The sequence below is a fragment of the Phoenix dactylifera genome, unplaced genomic scaffold (assembly GCF_009389715.1).
Source record: "Phoenix dactylifera cultivar Barhee BC4 unplaced genomic scaffold, palm_55x_up_171113_PBpolish2nd_filt_p 000489F, whole genome shotgun sequence".
Lineage (NCBI taxonomy): Eukaryota > Viridiplantae > Streptophyta > Magnoliopsida > Arecales > Arecaceae > Phoenix > Phoenix dactylifera.
Genome location: NW_024067909.1, coordinates 314,285 through 330,093, shown reverse-complemented (window position 1 = coordinate 330,093; position 15,809 = coordinate 314,285). Strand labels below are relative to the sequence as shown.

General features: G+C 42.3%; 1 non-coding gene across 1 annotated transcript; it reads left to right on the top strand.

The window, feature by feature from the left end:
* Positions 1-15,095: 15,095 nt before the first annotated feature.
* On the top strand, positions 15,096-15,201 carry LOC120106201. Its single transcript, XR_005508409.1, has one exon. It is a non-coding gene; the product is annotated as a small nucleolar RNA R71 (small nucleolar RNA).
* Positions 15,202-15,809: the final 608 nt, after the last annotated feature.

The window sequence follows — 15,809 nt, the reverse complement described above, 5'->3', positions numbered from 1 at the left end:
AAATAAAATAAAATAAATAAAGAAAGGAAGGAAGGAAAGAATTTGAATAGATAAAGAAAGAAGAAAAAGGAGGAAAAAAAAAAGAAAAGGGGCAAAAAAAGAAAATGAGAGAAAGGATGGTGGAAGAAAAGGAAAGGAAAGAAGGGAGAAAAGAGAGAAGAAAAAGAAAGAAAGAAAGAAAATAAGAAGGGCAGACAAATGGGAGATATCTATCAGGATATATGTTCGGGACCACGGCTATAATTGGGTGAATAGCTGGGCATCATATTCCATGGAGAAATTGAGACACCTCATTCCATGCGATTTAAAACCCCATTTTCAATGCTACCCATACCCATAGGTGGGACATGTTGAATTCACTCTACCTAAGTCGATGATATATTTGTCAGAATTGTCCAAATCTAAATATAAATCTCATTAAATTTCCATCTGATATTAGACTCAAAAGAATGGATTTCAGGTAGAAATTAGGGGCATGTTTGGCTGGAGAATATTGGGCTTTGGAATAAGAATGGGAATGAGTGATTCTTATTCCAGCCGTTTGGTTGCGGGAGAGAAAAATGGGCATGCCCCAATTTCCTAAAAAACCCAATCTTAACTCTTCCTTAGTGATTGGGGGGGGGGGGGGGGGGGGAGGGACGTCCAGCCCACATCAAAAGGACCACCCAATTTCGGCCCAACAGACACCAATGCCGGCTGGACGTGTCTTCGGTCCGGCCTAGAACTAGCCCGACCTCGGACTCTGCCAAAAGCTCCTTCAACCTCAGATATTCGCTGACGCATCCCGGCCAAGATCGGGGCGTCCACCTATATTCGCCGACTCACCCGACCAAGTTCGGGCGTCCTCTCCAGTAATGTGCCCTCCTGTATTTGTTGACTCGCCCGACTAAGCTCGGGTGCCCTCTCCAGTAATGCGCCCCGACCCTCGAGCTCGGGGCACTCCACCAAGCACACCTCCGACCTCGAAATGCTAGACTGGCCTTAGTGCCCGTCTAGCCGGCCTTGCCAAGTGACCGAGGTGACCTCAATAAGCTTGGCCTCACCAACAATTGCACCCATGTGTGTGCCTACGCCGTTTTCGAGAACAGACTCTGCCGCGTGCCATAAGCGAGCTCTTACTGCGCACCATTCCCACTCATGATGAGAGCAGGCCATACCCTGCTACGGCTGTCAACGTCTCGCCATTCCCCAAGGACGGACTCCACCGTGCGCCACAAGCAAGCTGAAACTGCGCACCACTCTCTCTCATGATGGGAACGGGCCATACCTCTGTCATTTAAGTGCTCCAATCAGGACTATAAAGAACCCCAACAGGTAACACCTAAGGGACCCTTTTTTGGCGGGATCTACAAAGCTCCACTCTAATTTGAGCATCGGAGGGCCCTTACCGGAAATACCGGTGAGGTTTTGTGCAGGTACACCGTCAATCCCAGGAGGTGGTTTTTCCCGTCTTCCTCCATACTCTGGCCGCTCTCTGACTCCTCTGGCATGGTCACCCTCGGGCCAGATTTGAACCACAATATTTCTGGCACTAGAGGAAGAGCCTGAGTAGTGACCATGAGGTTAAGGAGTCACGGAGCTCCGAATGCGTCGAGTGGCCAGGCGTCGGTACCTGGCCACTCCCTTCATAGTCCACCTCCTGCAGCCCTCGCACCAGCAGACCAGATCCTTCAGGTCCAGCCGGAGCAGTTTTACCTGCTCGCTCAACAAGTCCAAGCTCTTACCGCATGTAATAACCCAAAAAAAAAATTTAATAAAGAAGGATATAATAGTCCTTAAAATTGATATAAGGGGTAAAATTGGAAGGAATCAAAAGATAATGGCATAATTGTAGATGCGTTGAAGTGGCAAGAGCAAAATGAGAATTTTGGTATTTGATGTGACTTAATTAGGGGGTTTGGTTAGCTGAGGCGGTAGATTTGAAACAGAGAAGGGAAGAGTCTCAGGTGGAGGAAAAGAAAAGAAAGAAAAGAAGAAGAAGAGAAGGAAAAGAGAGGAGAAGAAGAAGAAGAAGGAGAAAGAAGAAAAGGAAAGTGTCGGTCTCCTTTCCATCGGTGCAAGGACCTAATCCTCCGAAGAAAAAGAGATAAATACCCATCCCTACCTAGTCTTCTAATGGATGTGGTCTAAATAGGTTAAATAGGAGTGTTAGAAGTGGTTAAAAGAGAGGAAATCGGAATTCGACAAGGTTCTTCCGAGACTGCGGAAAATCTGTGTCGAAGTCCTGAATTCAGCGAATTGTTTCGGAGGTCAAACGACCTCCGATAGTAATACATTTACTCTTTGGAATTCCCTATGAGTGTAGAATGTTAGGTAAAAATTTCATAAAATTTGGAGTTTGAAAAGTGGAACAAACCCGGGATGAAGTAACTGGCTGTCGGTCCGGGTTACTGTTCATCCGGGTGGGAAAATAAGGAATTTCATGCCATAATAGGGTATTAAGCCTAGATTAGGCTAAGGAGGACCTTGTACTCATGCAAGGGAGTCCCTAATACACATAAATGGTGATTTAATTAATAGAAAAAGAAGAAAAAAGAAAAGAAAAGATTTATAGAAGAGGGAGTTGGACTTCAACAAAGTTTTTTCGAGACTGCGGAAAAACTGTGTCGAAGTCCCAACTTCGGTGAATTATTTTGGAGGACAATCGGCCTTCGATGATGATGTATCTTACTATTTTGGAAACCCCTATGAGTGTAGAACTTTGGGTATAAATTTCATGAAAATTGGAGTTTGGTATGAGGTTCAAATCCGGGATGAAGTAACCAGAGATCAGCCAGGGTTACTGTTCATCCGGATGAAGAAAGATAAAAAAGATGGTGTTGGGTCGACTCAAAGTAAGCCGGAGTCGACTTAGGGCTGGTGGGGTCGACTCTCTCAAAAAATTTCAGAGAATGGAGATTTTTGGCTCTCTGTTTGGGGTCGACTCAGGGTAAGCTGGGTCGACCCAAGCGGGGGTCAACTCTCAAAGTTGGGGTCGACCCAAGGTTTAGTAAAATTTTGGATTAGAAGGGATTTGATCCTTTCGCACATCTTGACCCTATAGCATTGGTCTAAGGTGTGTGCGGGATACTTTTGCATCATGATTCATGTAAATTGAGGATTAATTAATAAGAATAAGGAAAAAGAAAAGATGTTCATTAAGGGGGGAGTTGAGTCAACTGAAACTTTTATGCTTACAATGATACGTAGGTTATTAGGCCTTGATACAAGAATAAATGTGTTATTAATGTATGTTTCAGTTGGGCAAGGAACTAAGGATCAAGAGGAAAAAGTCCCCTACTGCCTTCTATAGAGTTTCAGAGGCATATCAGAGCTGTGCCAGATTGACAAGTGAGTGGGAGTCATGTACTTTGCACCATAAACATTCTTAATTCATTTTTATGAATGTCGCCAAGTGTGAATTAATTTCACTTGTGCATATTGATTGATATTGTAGTAGATTCCTCTATAATCTTTTTTCTCCATGCTTGATTATCTTGTGCATGCATTTGAGGGAACATTGAGAGGAATTACAAGGGATAGAAGAGTAGTCAAATTGGTTCCGAATTGTGAAATGACTTCTTTTATAAATTGATTTCATTTTCTTTATTTCAAAGACTTGTAGAGCCTTTTCAGTGGTATATTGAGTTGCATTGCACTCCCATGATTCCTCACTCTCAACCCTGATGTTAGTTTTTGATTGGATCGTGGTCGAGTGAGTAGTAGTCTTGATTATACTCTTTTTTTGTAGAGTATTGGGAGGGTGCATTATGGCATTTATGCATGGCTTGGCAGTATTTACAGGACACCTATAGTCGATGGGGTTAGACATCGGCCTGTGTGCACATATAGCCTTCTAGGTGGGCGGAGCCCAGTCCCTTCCTAGGGAGGGACACGGCCCTAGGCGTAGGATCGGCCAGTCCTGCGACTTATATATGGCTTGCCGCCGGGCAAAGTAAGACCCCGCGAGGTGCCGTTTAGTATTCAGATGTGAGATATTTCTATGAATTTCTGTTCTGGATACCGGCCAGCATATACATTATCAATATGGTGTCTTATCCTGCATATGCATGTGACAGTAGGGAGTTGTTGTGGTTCACCTGGGGCGTAAGACCCACCTTCCAATAGCTGTCTAGTGATGACTTCGCATATTGACATCCCGATTTGCATATTTCAGTGTTATAATCTATTGAGACATATTTATGATGCATCATTCATGTTTATTTGATTATTCTATATATGCTCCCGATGAGTTGATTATGATTGTGGTGAAACTCTGATGATTTACTCCATATTTCTTATGTTGAGTTGTGTGCACCCTGTTATTGATGACTGCTCATATGCTCTTGAGGTTTCACTCGAGCCATGATTATATCCTGTCTCATGTGCATAGTACTCTCTACTCCACTCACTGAGTATTCATATACTCACTCCCCAGTTTGGTGTTTTTGATTGCAGGGCAGATGTTGTTTAGAGAGGAGCAGGGTTAGAGATTGCCTGCTGGTTGTACTGCTCCATAGTATAATATAGATAGAAGTTTATATCTTTTGGTGTATTATAAACCTTCTGTTGTATATAGTGTATAGTTACAGTCATAGATTCTGTTGTAGATATGGATTGACCATGGAAGGATTGGGAAGCAGGTATATATATATATATATGTATATGTGCAGATCAGTTGTGTGCCTATGATAATGTATTGCTATATATTGTCCAAGTTTATTATGTAACAGATTATGTGATTGCTGCTCTGACAGGTAGTGTTGTTGTATGTATTGAGATAATCCTGACAGGTCAATATAGGAAAGATGATCATTTTGTGTATGCATCATGCCAAAATTTTCAGGATTTATTGATGATTGATAGGTAGTAGGGTTCTACGTGGTGGCTGGTGGCCTTATGCCTACCCGCACCCTAGGATCGCGCGGCGGCCCGCCGGATCGGGGTGGGGGTCGTGACACTGCAGCTGTTTAGAGCCTTTAGCCGGTAGGAACCTCATCTTTCGCCGAGCTCGATAGAAAGGTCGAGAAAGTAGGGCGACAAGTCCAGATACTCTAGGGATAAGTTGCAGAGCACCACAAGCGGCGGCGCCGATCGAGGAGCAGATCCCCCCGGAGGTCTGGTAAGTATGCCCCCTCGGTTTTGCAGAGTACACTCCCCTCACGTCCTCCCGGATAGAGATCCTTATGGAAATTGAGGGTCGTGGTTACCTCCAACCTCCACAAAAAATGCGACCATCAGGGTCGCGGAAGCGCTTGGGCAGGTACTGCCGCTTATATAAAGACCACGGTCATGACACGGAGGACTGTTACCAACTCTGTGATAAGATCGAAGCGATTGTCCGCCAAGGCTAGTGGCCCTTTTTTGACCTCGAGGGGCAGAGGCGAGGCTGCGCCCCCATTAGTCCGGGTTCGATGACCTGGGATGTAAACTATAGCTCCCAGACGGGAATTTAGCTTCATCATGTCAGAGCTTTTAAATTCTAGAATGTGTTTATTAATGAAGTCACCCTCTGGAATTTCTTTAAAGTATCTCCGAAACTTCCTAATGGGCTCGACACACTCCGGCTTCCCCCACAAGCGCGAATTATATATTGATTTATCGACAAAGTCGTTCCTCGAGCTTGGCTCGGGACGCCCTCCAGCATCGATCGAGAGCCAAAGGGCCTCACGACTGCAGGATAAATCGACAAAGTTGTGCCTTAAGCTCTGCTCGGAATGCCCTGCGGCATTGATCGAGAGCCAAAGGGCCACGCAACTGCAGGATAAATTGACAAAGTCGTCCCTCGAGCTCGGCTCGGGATGCCCTGTAGTATTGATCGAGAGCCAAAGGGCTTCACGATTGCAGGATAAATCGATAAAGTCATCCCTCGAGCTCGGCTCGGGATGCCCTGTAGTATTGATCGAGAGCCAAAGGGCCTCGCGATTGTATGATCTATCGACAAAGTCGTCTATCTCTATAAGTGCGCCCTTGATCTGAGTGGGGGCGTCCTATGACGTCAATGGGGAGCCATTGAAGAGCACCCCCGTCCGCAGTATACTATAAGTGCGACCCTGATCTGAATTGGGGGCGCCCTGCGGCGTCATCGGAGAGCCATTGAAGAACACCCCCAGCTGCAGTATTCCCGAGTAGGTGTCAACCCTCAGACAAAATTTTATTTTCGAGATGGTCTCAACCCTCGGACAGATTTCTACTCTCGAGCAGGTCTCGAGCTATTCCCGAGCTAGTCTCAACCCTTGGGCAGATTTTTACTCTTAAGCAGGTCTCGAGCTATTTCCGAGTTGGTTTCAACCCTCGGGCGAAATTCTATTTTCGAGAAAGTAGGTTTTTTAGATATGGGCCTAGCAAAAGAAAAATCGAGATAGGTTCCTATAGGATTGGATTTCTCCCTTTAAAATCGGACGTGAAGGTTTCCTCTCATCCGGCTCGAATAGCTATCCTGAATTCAAGTTGATTATGTTTCGCTTCTTCCTCGGAGAGAGCAGGTCTCAACCCTCGGGCGGATTTCTACTCTCGAGTAGGTCTCGAGCTATTCCCGAGCTGGTCTCAACCCTCAGATGGATTTCTACTCTCGAGCTGGTCTCGAGCTATTTCCAAGCAGGTGTCTGATCGGTTATTTCAATTTCAAAAATAAACCACGCAATAGCACGTATCCTGTAGGATAGTGATTACGGATGTCGGTCCACAGGGATTGAAGAATAAGTTATTTTTCTTTTAAAAATAAATCAACAAGAAGGATTTGCTAACTTGATTTAACTAAATCAAACTATGAGTACGGATTGAAATTTTATCAAAGTAAATAGATCTAGGGTTTGGAATCCACCACATAGCATTGCATCAAGGATTGTGTTCTTAATCTTATCTTTTGGAGAGGCATGCAATTTTGGCTACAAGCCTTATAAAATAAAAGCATAAAGAGTTTTAGGAAGATCCATCTTCGGTATAGCATGAAGTGTCTACCTAAGTATGCTAATCTAGGGTGTAGCACATCTCATCTTCCTAGGCATGGATCATCTTAGACTACTTTAGCAACATGAATAGTAAATGGCATGCTCAAGGTTTAAACATCATAAAATAATTTTTCATTGAGAATGAGAATTTAAACAAACTCCAAAAGATTAAAAGAGTAAGAACTACAATGCCCCTGTTACATTGCTAGGGCTTCATCCAGCCCTAGACTAGGTGTTCAGCCCGCGCATGGTGGCCGGATGTCCTTCCATCTTCAAATGAAAGCCTTCACCTCTCATTCTTCCCAGAATAACACAAACTCTTCTCTTTCCTCCCCTCTCTCTTCTTTTTTTTTTATTTCTTTCTCTCGGCTGGTGGCTTCTTCTTCTTCACCGAAACAGGGGTTCTCCCCTATTTTCTTTCTTCTCAACCGAGCTCTCCCCCTTTCTTCCTGCCGATGGCTCCTTCATATAGACCCTCTCACCCGATGATGGATCCCTTGGGAGCGTGCCGGTGGGGATGCAAATCCGGGATACTCGATGGGAGGAGCCGCGGGATCAACGTGATGGCTGGCTCCGGATGCATCGCGGAAGAAGAAGCGGAGGACAGATCGCGGATGGATGGCTCAAATCTGGAAGAGGGGGACGGCTAGATGCTTGGGCTCATGCCTGATCTCATGGGATGCTGGAAGCGTTGATCATGGAGGAGATTTGGTTGCGGGATGGCTGGGACGATTGCTCCGGACGACTTCTTTCTTTGGACCGTGGAAGGAATGGATGCGGGATCGCCGGACGCCTGATGCGGAGAGATGGCTGACTCCGAGAGCGGCTGGGACGCGATGCTGGGAGGAGCGGAAGAAGGAGGTGGCCGGATCCATGGCGTGATACGCTGGGAGCATGCGGAGCTTGTCTCGGACGCCCGGAATGGCAGCTGTGCGGAGGCGGAGATGCAGGCGGAATGAAGAGGCGGAGGATCTGGTCGCCGGCTGCACCGCGTGGAGGATTGGAGCGTCGGCTGGAACGGGCCGGGGGGCGCTCTGTGAGGCGGGATCACAGGAAGAATGGATAACGGGAGGAAGAAGATAAACAGTGAAAGAGTTATATATATTATTATTTTTTTATTATTATTATTACATTATTTCTCACTGTTCATGTGAACAGTGTTTTTACGGGACACTGTTCATATGAACAGTGAATAAGTGATTCTCCCCAGAATTATTTTTATTTATTTTATTATATTCCTTATTTCCCCTTTTTTTGTTTTAAATTTATAAATTTTATATGAAGGTAGGTAAGGAATTGGTTGGGAATTGACTTTGGATTTGAGGTGGGTCATGATGGTTGACTTGTCCTTGAGCCCATTGTCATTTAAATTTAATTCTTGCTAAGCTGCTTCAGATCGAACTCGACTAGACAAGACTAAAAACAGGACCGTGACCTAATAAAAAGGGTTAATCAAACCTCTGCCCCATACAAAATAAATTATAACTTTCGATCGAATCAGGACCAAAACCCATTTAATTATAACCTTAGCTTGACTACAATTCTATCAGGTTACCAAACCGGGTCAACACAATCTCCTCCTTATATGTTTTCCTGTAATTTTCATGAAAGATTGCAAACAAGAGAGAGACAAGTTCAGAGTCTGATTTAAGAAAAGAATTATTTGCTTTTTACCATATTTTAAATTTATTTCAATGATCATTCAATTTTATGGTAAAATACATATTTATCAGTTTAAGAACATTGATAAGTGCTATGGAAAGATAACTAAATTATAGATTATCAAGCACTTATCACACCCCCAAACCTATGTTTTGCTAATCCTCGAGCAAAATAAAACTAGAAAAGAACAACTCTAACTCACTTTCGCAGGCATCGCGATTGCATTTACCATATGCAACATGGCTTTAAACCCCTAGGTTACCCTAGTGGACGAGTTATAGTCTCGTGAGGGTTTTCAGTGAAGATACCCACAAACTTTAATAAATCATTTTTTTATTATTATTATTTATTATTATTATTTATTATTTATTTTTTATTATTTTTTTATTAGATCGATTGATCTATGAAGTGAAAATCGAATTCCAAATGCATACTAGCTAAGATTTTCAAAAAACTCTCTTTTATTATTATTATTATTATCTAAGATACATAAATGATAAGAATTTCAAAGCACACACGGTTTTATTTACTAAGTCAGCCCAAATTCTAGGTTAGTATGCAATCTAAGTTAAAGTCATTAAGTTTCCTTTTAGGGAGTTGTAAGACTTATTTATACTGGAGTGCTCGGTGAAATCTGGACCGTACCCAAGCTAAGAGTTCGGATCTCCAAAATATTGCTAATACCAGTAGTTTCCAAGGATTGGTCGAAGGAACCTACTCACTGATTCAAAATCATCTTATCTGCAGGATTTCGAGAGTTGTGGATGTTTACTTTAGTACCTCACGGGCTTTATCTGTAATATTCCAGTTTACTCGAATTTTTACAACGACGGCTTTCACACTATTGTCTTTTCGGTCAATACAGCATTTTTTTTTCTTCTTTTTTTCTTTTTTTTAAAGAAAGATATATAAATTGTGCACTTTTACTCTTGTGGTGATTTCTCCGTGTAACGAGCAATCAGTCGACAACTTTCACACCAGTTGGCATAAGGTGTCGGGCATCAAGACTCCCCTACGGACTTATGCTCGGAGTCCTCATCACAAGCCCACTTGACCTTTGACAATAGGTAGCCCTTTTCGATGTTCCTGACTAAATCCATTTTTATTGATTTTTTTTTTTATTGGATTAGATAAGTATGATTCATCAGGGGTCCAAGGTTGCTACTATACTATCAACATAATGTCGAGCCTAGACCTTAGAAGGGTCGGCCAGTGTGTAGTGAAATTCCAAAGTATTAATTAGCTTACAACTCCCCTAAGAGAGACTTAATAAAAAGAACTTAAATTTGTATTACTTCCCACTAGTCATTGGGCTGTTAGATTTTATATACCTTGTGTGTTTATCATTCTCGCATAAAATGTATATAAATTAGGTTTTTTTTTTTAACAAATTTTTTTTAATAATTTTTTTATTATTTTATGAAAATAAACACATTTTTTTAAAAAAATATTTTTAATTTTTTATTTTTTTTTTAAAGATAATTTTTTTTATTATTTTTTTTAACTTTTTTTTGATGAAAATCAAGATGAATACCCCCAAACCTAAACCTAACATTGTCCTCAATGTTAAAGAAAACTAAAAGAATTGGGTTGCCTCCCAACAAGCGCTAAGTTTATTGTCTTCAGCCAGACACAGTGGGTCCTTAATTATTTTGATAAACAGGGTTCGTTAAATTAAGGGATTCGATCAATTGCCCGTCGGCAACACAGTCTACAATAAGTTTTAACCTTTGACCATTGACTTTTAAAACATGTCCCACCATTGAGGTGTGTGGATCTCTACTGCACCATAAGGAAAAACCTTTTTCACTATGAATGGTCCATCCCACCTAGAGCGAAGTTTACCCGGGAGAGTCGCAACTTGGAATTGAAACAGCCAAACCTTTTTGACCCAAGGTTCGAAGGACTTACGGTTAATATTTTTATCTTGAAAAGCCTTAGTCCTTGCTTTATAAATTTTAGCATTTTCATAAGCCTCATTACGCAATTCTTCAAGTTCACTTAGTTGGAGTTTTCGGTGAGGACCAGCTACGTGCCATGTCTAAATTAAATTTTTTTATAGCCCAGAAAGCTCTATGTTCAAGTTTCCTAACCGGTAAGTGACAAGCTTTACCAAAAACTAATCGGTAGGAGGACATGCCCAATAGGAGTTTTGTAGGCGGTACGGTAAGCCAGAGTGCATCATTTATCCTTTGAGACCAATCTTTCCTATCGGGACGTACCGTTTTCTCTAAGATGTGTTTTAACTCTCTATTGGATACCTCGACTTGTCCACTCGTTTGGGGATGGTATGGGATAGCAACTTTTGTGGGTGATGTTATATTTGCGAACCAAAGCCTCGAAAGATCGGTTGCAAAAATGAGATCCCCCATCACTGATAATGGCTCGGGGTGTACCAAAATGACAAAAGATGTTTTCATGTAAAAATTTAATCACAACCTTGTGGTCATTAATTTTAGTGGCGACAGCTTCTACCCATTTTGAAACATAATCAACCCCTACCAGAATATATTCGAAACCAAAGGATGGTGGGAAAGGGCCCATGAAGTCAATACCCCAGACATCAAAGATTTCTACAATTAAAATAGGATGGAGAGGCATCATATCTCTACGAGAGATGGTACCCATCCGTTGGCACCGTTCACAAGTTTGGCAAAAGTTATGGGCATCTTTTGAAAAGTGTGGGCCAATAAAATCCACTTGTAAAACTTTTGCTGCAGTTTTTCTACCCCCAAAATGTCCCCCACAAGCTTGTGAATGGCAGAATGAAAGAATACTTTGAAATTCACATTCAGGGACACATCGACGGATGACTTGATTCGGGACAATACTTGAATAAATTCAGGATCATCCAATAATAGAACTTTACTTGTGAAAGAATCGGTTTTTATCTTGAGTTGACCAATCATCAGGAATTCGTCCTATGCAAGGTAATTCACTATGTTTGCAAACCATGGCATTTTTATTCTTTGTACCTCAAATAATTGTTCATCTGGAAAAGAATCGTGTAAGGGTGAGGTATTTTTACAAGAGGGCTCAAGAAGAATCCTAGATAAGTGGTCCGCTACGACATTTGCAGTTCCTTTCTTGTCACGAATTTCTAGGTCAAATTCTTGTAGTAAAAGAATCCATCGAATTAGACGGGGTTTGGTATCCTTTCTTTGCAAGAAGGTGTCGAAGGGCAGCATGATCAGTTGAATACGGTAACCTTGATCCTAATAAGTAAGATCGAAACTGTCTAGTGCGAATACTACCGCTAGCAATTCTTTCTCAGTGGTGGTGTAGTTTAATTGTGCATCTGAGAGTGCTTTACTAGCATAGTAAATGACATGAGGTACTTTATCTAGCCGTTGCCCTAAAACTGCCCCAATGGCATAGTCGGATGCGTCACACATTAATTCAAATGGAAGGGTCCAATTAGGGGCCGTATGATAGGTCAGTGGTCAATTTTGAGCGAAGATTTTCAAATGCCTCCTCGCATGCTTTATCAAAGACAAAGGGAGTGTCCTGGCCAGAAGATTGCACAAGGGTTTGGAAATCTTACTGGAAATCCTGAATGAAGCGACGGTAAGAACCCAGCATGGCCAAGGAATGATCCGGATTTGTTTCACAGTTTTGGGGTGGGGGGAGATTGGAAATAAGATCGACTTTGGCTTTATCTACTTCAATGCCCCTCTTGGACACGACGTGTCCTAAAACTATGCCTTCTTGAACCATGAAATGGCTCTTTCCCAACTTAATACTAGGTTGGTCTCCTTACATCTTTCAAAACTAAGGTCAAATTGTTCAGACAATCATCAAAAGATAGGCCAAAAACTGAGAAATCATCAATGAACACTTCTAGAAAGTTTTCCACCATATCTGAAAAAATGGCCATCATGCATCGTTGAAAAGTTGCGGGTGGCATTGCATAATCCAAAAGGCATCCTCCTATATGCAAATGTCCCAAATGGGCAAGTAAAAGTGGTTTTCTCTTGATCGTCCGGGTAAACAGGTACTTGATTATATCCAGAATAACCATCTAAGAAGCAGTAGAAACCTTGACCAGCCAACCGTTCCAAAATTTGATCTATGAAAGGTTAGAGGGAAATGGTCTTTCCTAGTCATCGAATTAAGTTTTCTGTAGTCAATACACACGCGCCAACCCGTGGTTGTGCGGTGTTTGTATTAATTCTCCTTCCGTATTCTCAATCACAGTGATACCTGATTTCTTGGGTACCACTTGTGTCGGACTCACCCACTTACTATCAGAAATTGGATAAATGATTCCGGCATCTAATAACTTCACCACTTCTTCTTGACTACCTCCTTCATGTTAGGATTGAGTCTTCTTTGCATTTCTCGGGTAGGCTTTGCATCATCTTCGAGATGAATTCGATGCATGCAAACAGAGGGGTCAACCCCTTTCAAATCGGCTACAGACCATCCTATGGCTTGTTTATTCTCTTCTAGCACCCTCAAAAGTTTACCCTCCTGTTCAGTAGATAAGTTGGCTGCGATAATTACAGGGAGGCTATCTTCTGGTCCTAGAAAGGCATACTTAAGATTTGTTGGAAGTGGCTTTAACTCAAGTTTAGGTGGTGAATCAATGGAAGGACAAAGTGGCGCGCTAGCAATGGGAGGAAGAGGTTCAGGTCGGCTCTTCCAAGGAAGGGAACTCACAGGAGATTGATTGTCAAGTAAGATGTTAACTTCTTCTATGGCTTGTCTATATCAAAGTTGTCAATGTCAAAATGGGCCAGAACATGCCTCTAAGGGGTCATCTGCTAAGATATAGGGAAGGGCTTCCTCTACAAGATCATCCATTTCGTCAATTAGGCAACACTCGTCTTCCCTCACATGTTGGTCAGCGGCATGAAACACATTCAATTTTAATTTTCATGTTCCCAAATGATATATCCATTGCCCAGTTCTACAGTTGATGCATGCATTGGCTGTCGCTAAAAAGGGACGACCAAGAATCACAGGGATTGGTTTTTTAGTGTTGGGCACATGTTCCATGTCAAGGACGATAAAATCTACTGGAAAATAGAATTTGTCTACCTTGACAAAGAAACATCTTCAATCATCCCCCGTGGTATCTTCACAGATCGATCAGCCAATTGTAAGGACACCGAGGTAGTTTTAAATTCACCTAACCCAAATTTCTCATAGACTGAATAGGGTAGAAGATTCACACTTGCTCCTAGATCTAAGAGTGCTCGGTCAATGGAGTTATCTCCTATGACACAGGAAATAGTAGGAGCGCCAGGATCTTTGAATTTTGGAGGGGTGTTGTATTGGAGAATGGAACTTACCTGTTCAGTAAGTAGACCTTTTTAGGCACATGTGTCCTAGATTTCTGCTTTTGGGTGCAAAGGTCTTTGAGAAATTTGGGCATAGGAGGGAACTTGTTTGATGGCATCAAGGAGTGGGAGGTTGATTTTAACTTGTTTGAAGACCTCCATCATCTCTTCTAGCGAAGTTCCCTTCTTGCCAAAGGGAGTGGGTGCATTAAGTGCTTCAGGAAATGGAGCCTTTGGAGTATGGTTGTGACAGATGGTGGACTAGCTGAAGAAGGTTTTGGGTTTTCATGCGAAACATTCCTCTCCTCTTCTTCATCTTCCTTATTGTTACTCTCCCTAACCTTATTATCTATTATACGACCACTCCTTAGGGTAGTCAAAGCATTGGCTTGCTCATGATTTAGTCGGGTTTCTTGAGCCACGTATTGTCCCCCTTGGATTACTCATTGGTTGACTTGGAAGCTTACCTTCCTCTCGTTTATTTAATGCATTGGCTAGTTGACCTATTTGGGATTCTAGCTTAGCAATTGATTGTGTGTGAGAGTGCAATAGTTGTATATTTTGCCTCCAAATCTTGAAGGGCAGTCAACACTTTCTCCTCAAAGGCTGTATTTCTTTGGGTTGGAGGGGGAGGGTATTGAAATTGAGTTGAGGGACGGTAGAGATAAAAATTCTGAGGATTTTGAAAATTTTGAGAGTGGGTTGGGCAGAGTTCGAAGCTTGCTGTCTCCAAGAAAATTTGGATGATTCCGCCATCCCGGGTTATATGTATTGGAAAATGGTCATTACTCGGCCTGGGCTGTGTTTGAGCAGCATTGATATGTTCTTGTACGAGTTCGGAAAATTGGGGTGCTGAGGGGCACTCATGAATAGAATGTGATGGGCTAGAACAGATAGCACACACTTGTGCTTGGGAAGAGCTAATGACATGTCCCCCCTACCATCAGTTGGTCAATCTTATGGGACAATGCATCTACCTTGCTAGACAGGTCCATAGAATTACTTATTTCACAAATGGTTCCTCTTCTTTGAGAATTCGGGGGTGCTTGACGAGAACATGAAGCATGGTGGAGGGAGTTTTCATTAAGATTTTCAAATAATTGCCATGCTTCATGCTCATTTCGAAGCATGAAAGTCCCCCCGCATGCCAGCATCAATCATATGAAGGTTTCGTTCAGTCAATCCATCATAGAAGCATTGCACTAGCTGCCACTTAGGTATTTGATGATGAGGGCATTTACGGATTAGGTCCCTAAATCTCTCCCAAGTTTCATGAAATTCTTCTCCCTCAGTTTGGGAGAAGCTTGTAATGGCACGTCTAAACTGGTTCGTTCTTCCTATGGGAAAGTATTTTTTAAGGAATTCTTGTTGCATTTGATCCCAAGAACGAATTGAGTTAGCTTCTAAAGAATTCAGCCATTGTTTGGCTCTATCTTTAAGGGAGAAGGGGAATAACCTAAGTTTCAAGGCATCATTAGTGAAGTTCTGAATCTTGACGGTGGTGCAAATCTCAAGAAATTCATCTAAATGTTTGTAGGGGTCTTCGTTGGTGAGCCCATAAAAAGATGGGAGCATTTGGATCACACTAGACTTTATTTCATAATTGTACAGCTGCTACCTCAGGTAATCGAATGCAAGATGGGGAAGTGTAAATAGTGGGAGTAAAGTACTCCCTCAGAAGTTTGGGTTGTTCTTCAGCCATCTTAAGAGGTGGGGATGATCCTAATGTTTTGATCTTAGCTCGAATGTTCCTAAGGGTTCGTTCTATTTCAGGGTCAAAAAGGTAATAGGTTTCGTACTCTAGAACGACTACCGTGCATACACTAGTACTCGATCAGTCAAGCATGCAATAAAAGAAAAACACATCAGTCCTTGATTTGTCCTAAAATCACTAGACAGCTCCTAACTGGTTTGAAGAGGGCACCTAAGCCTC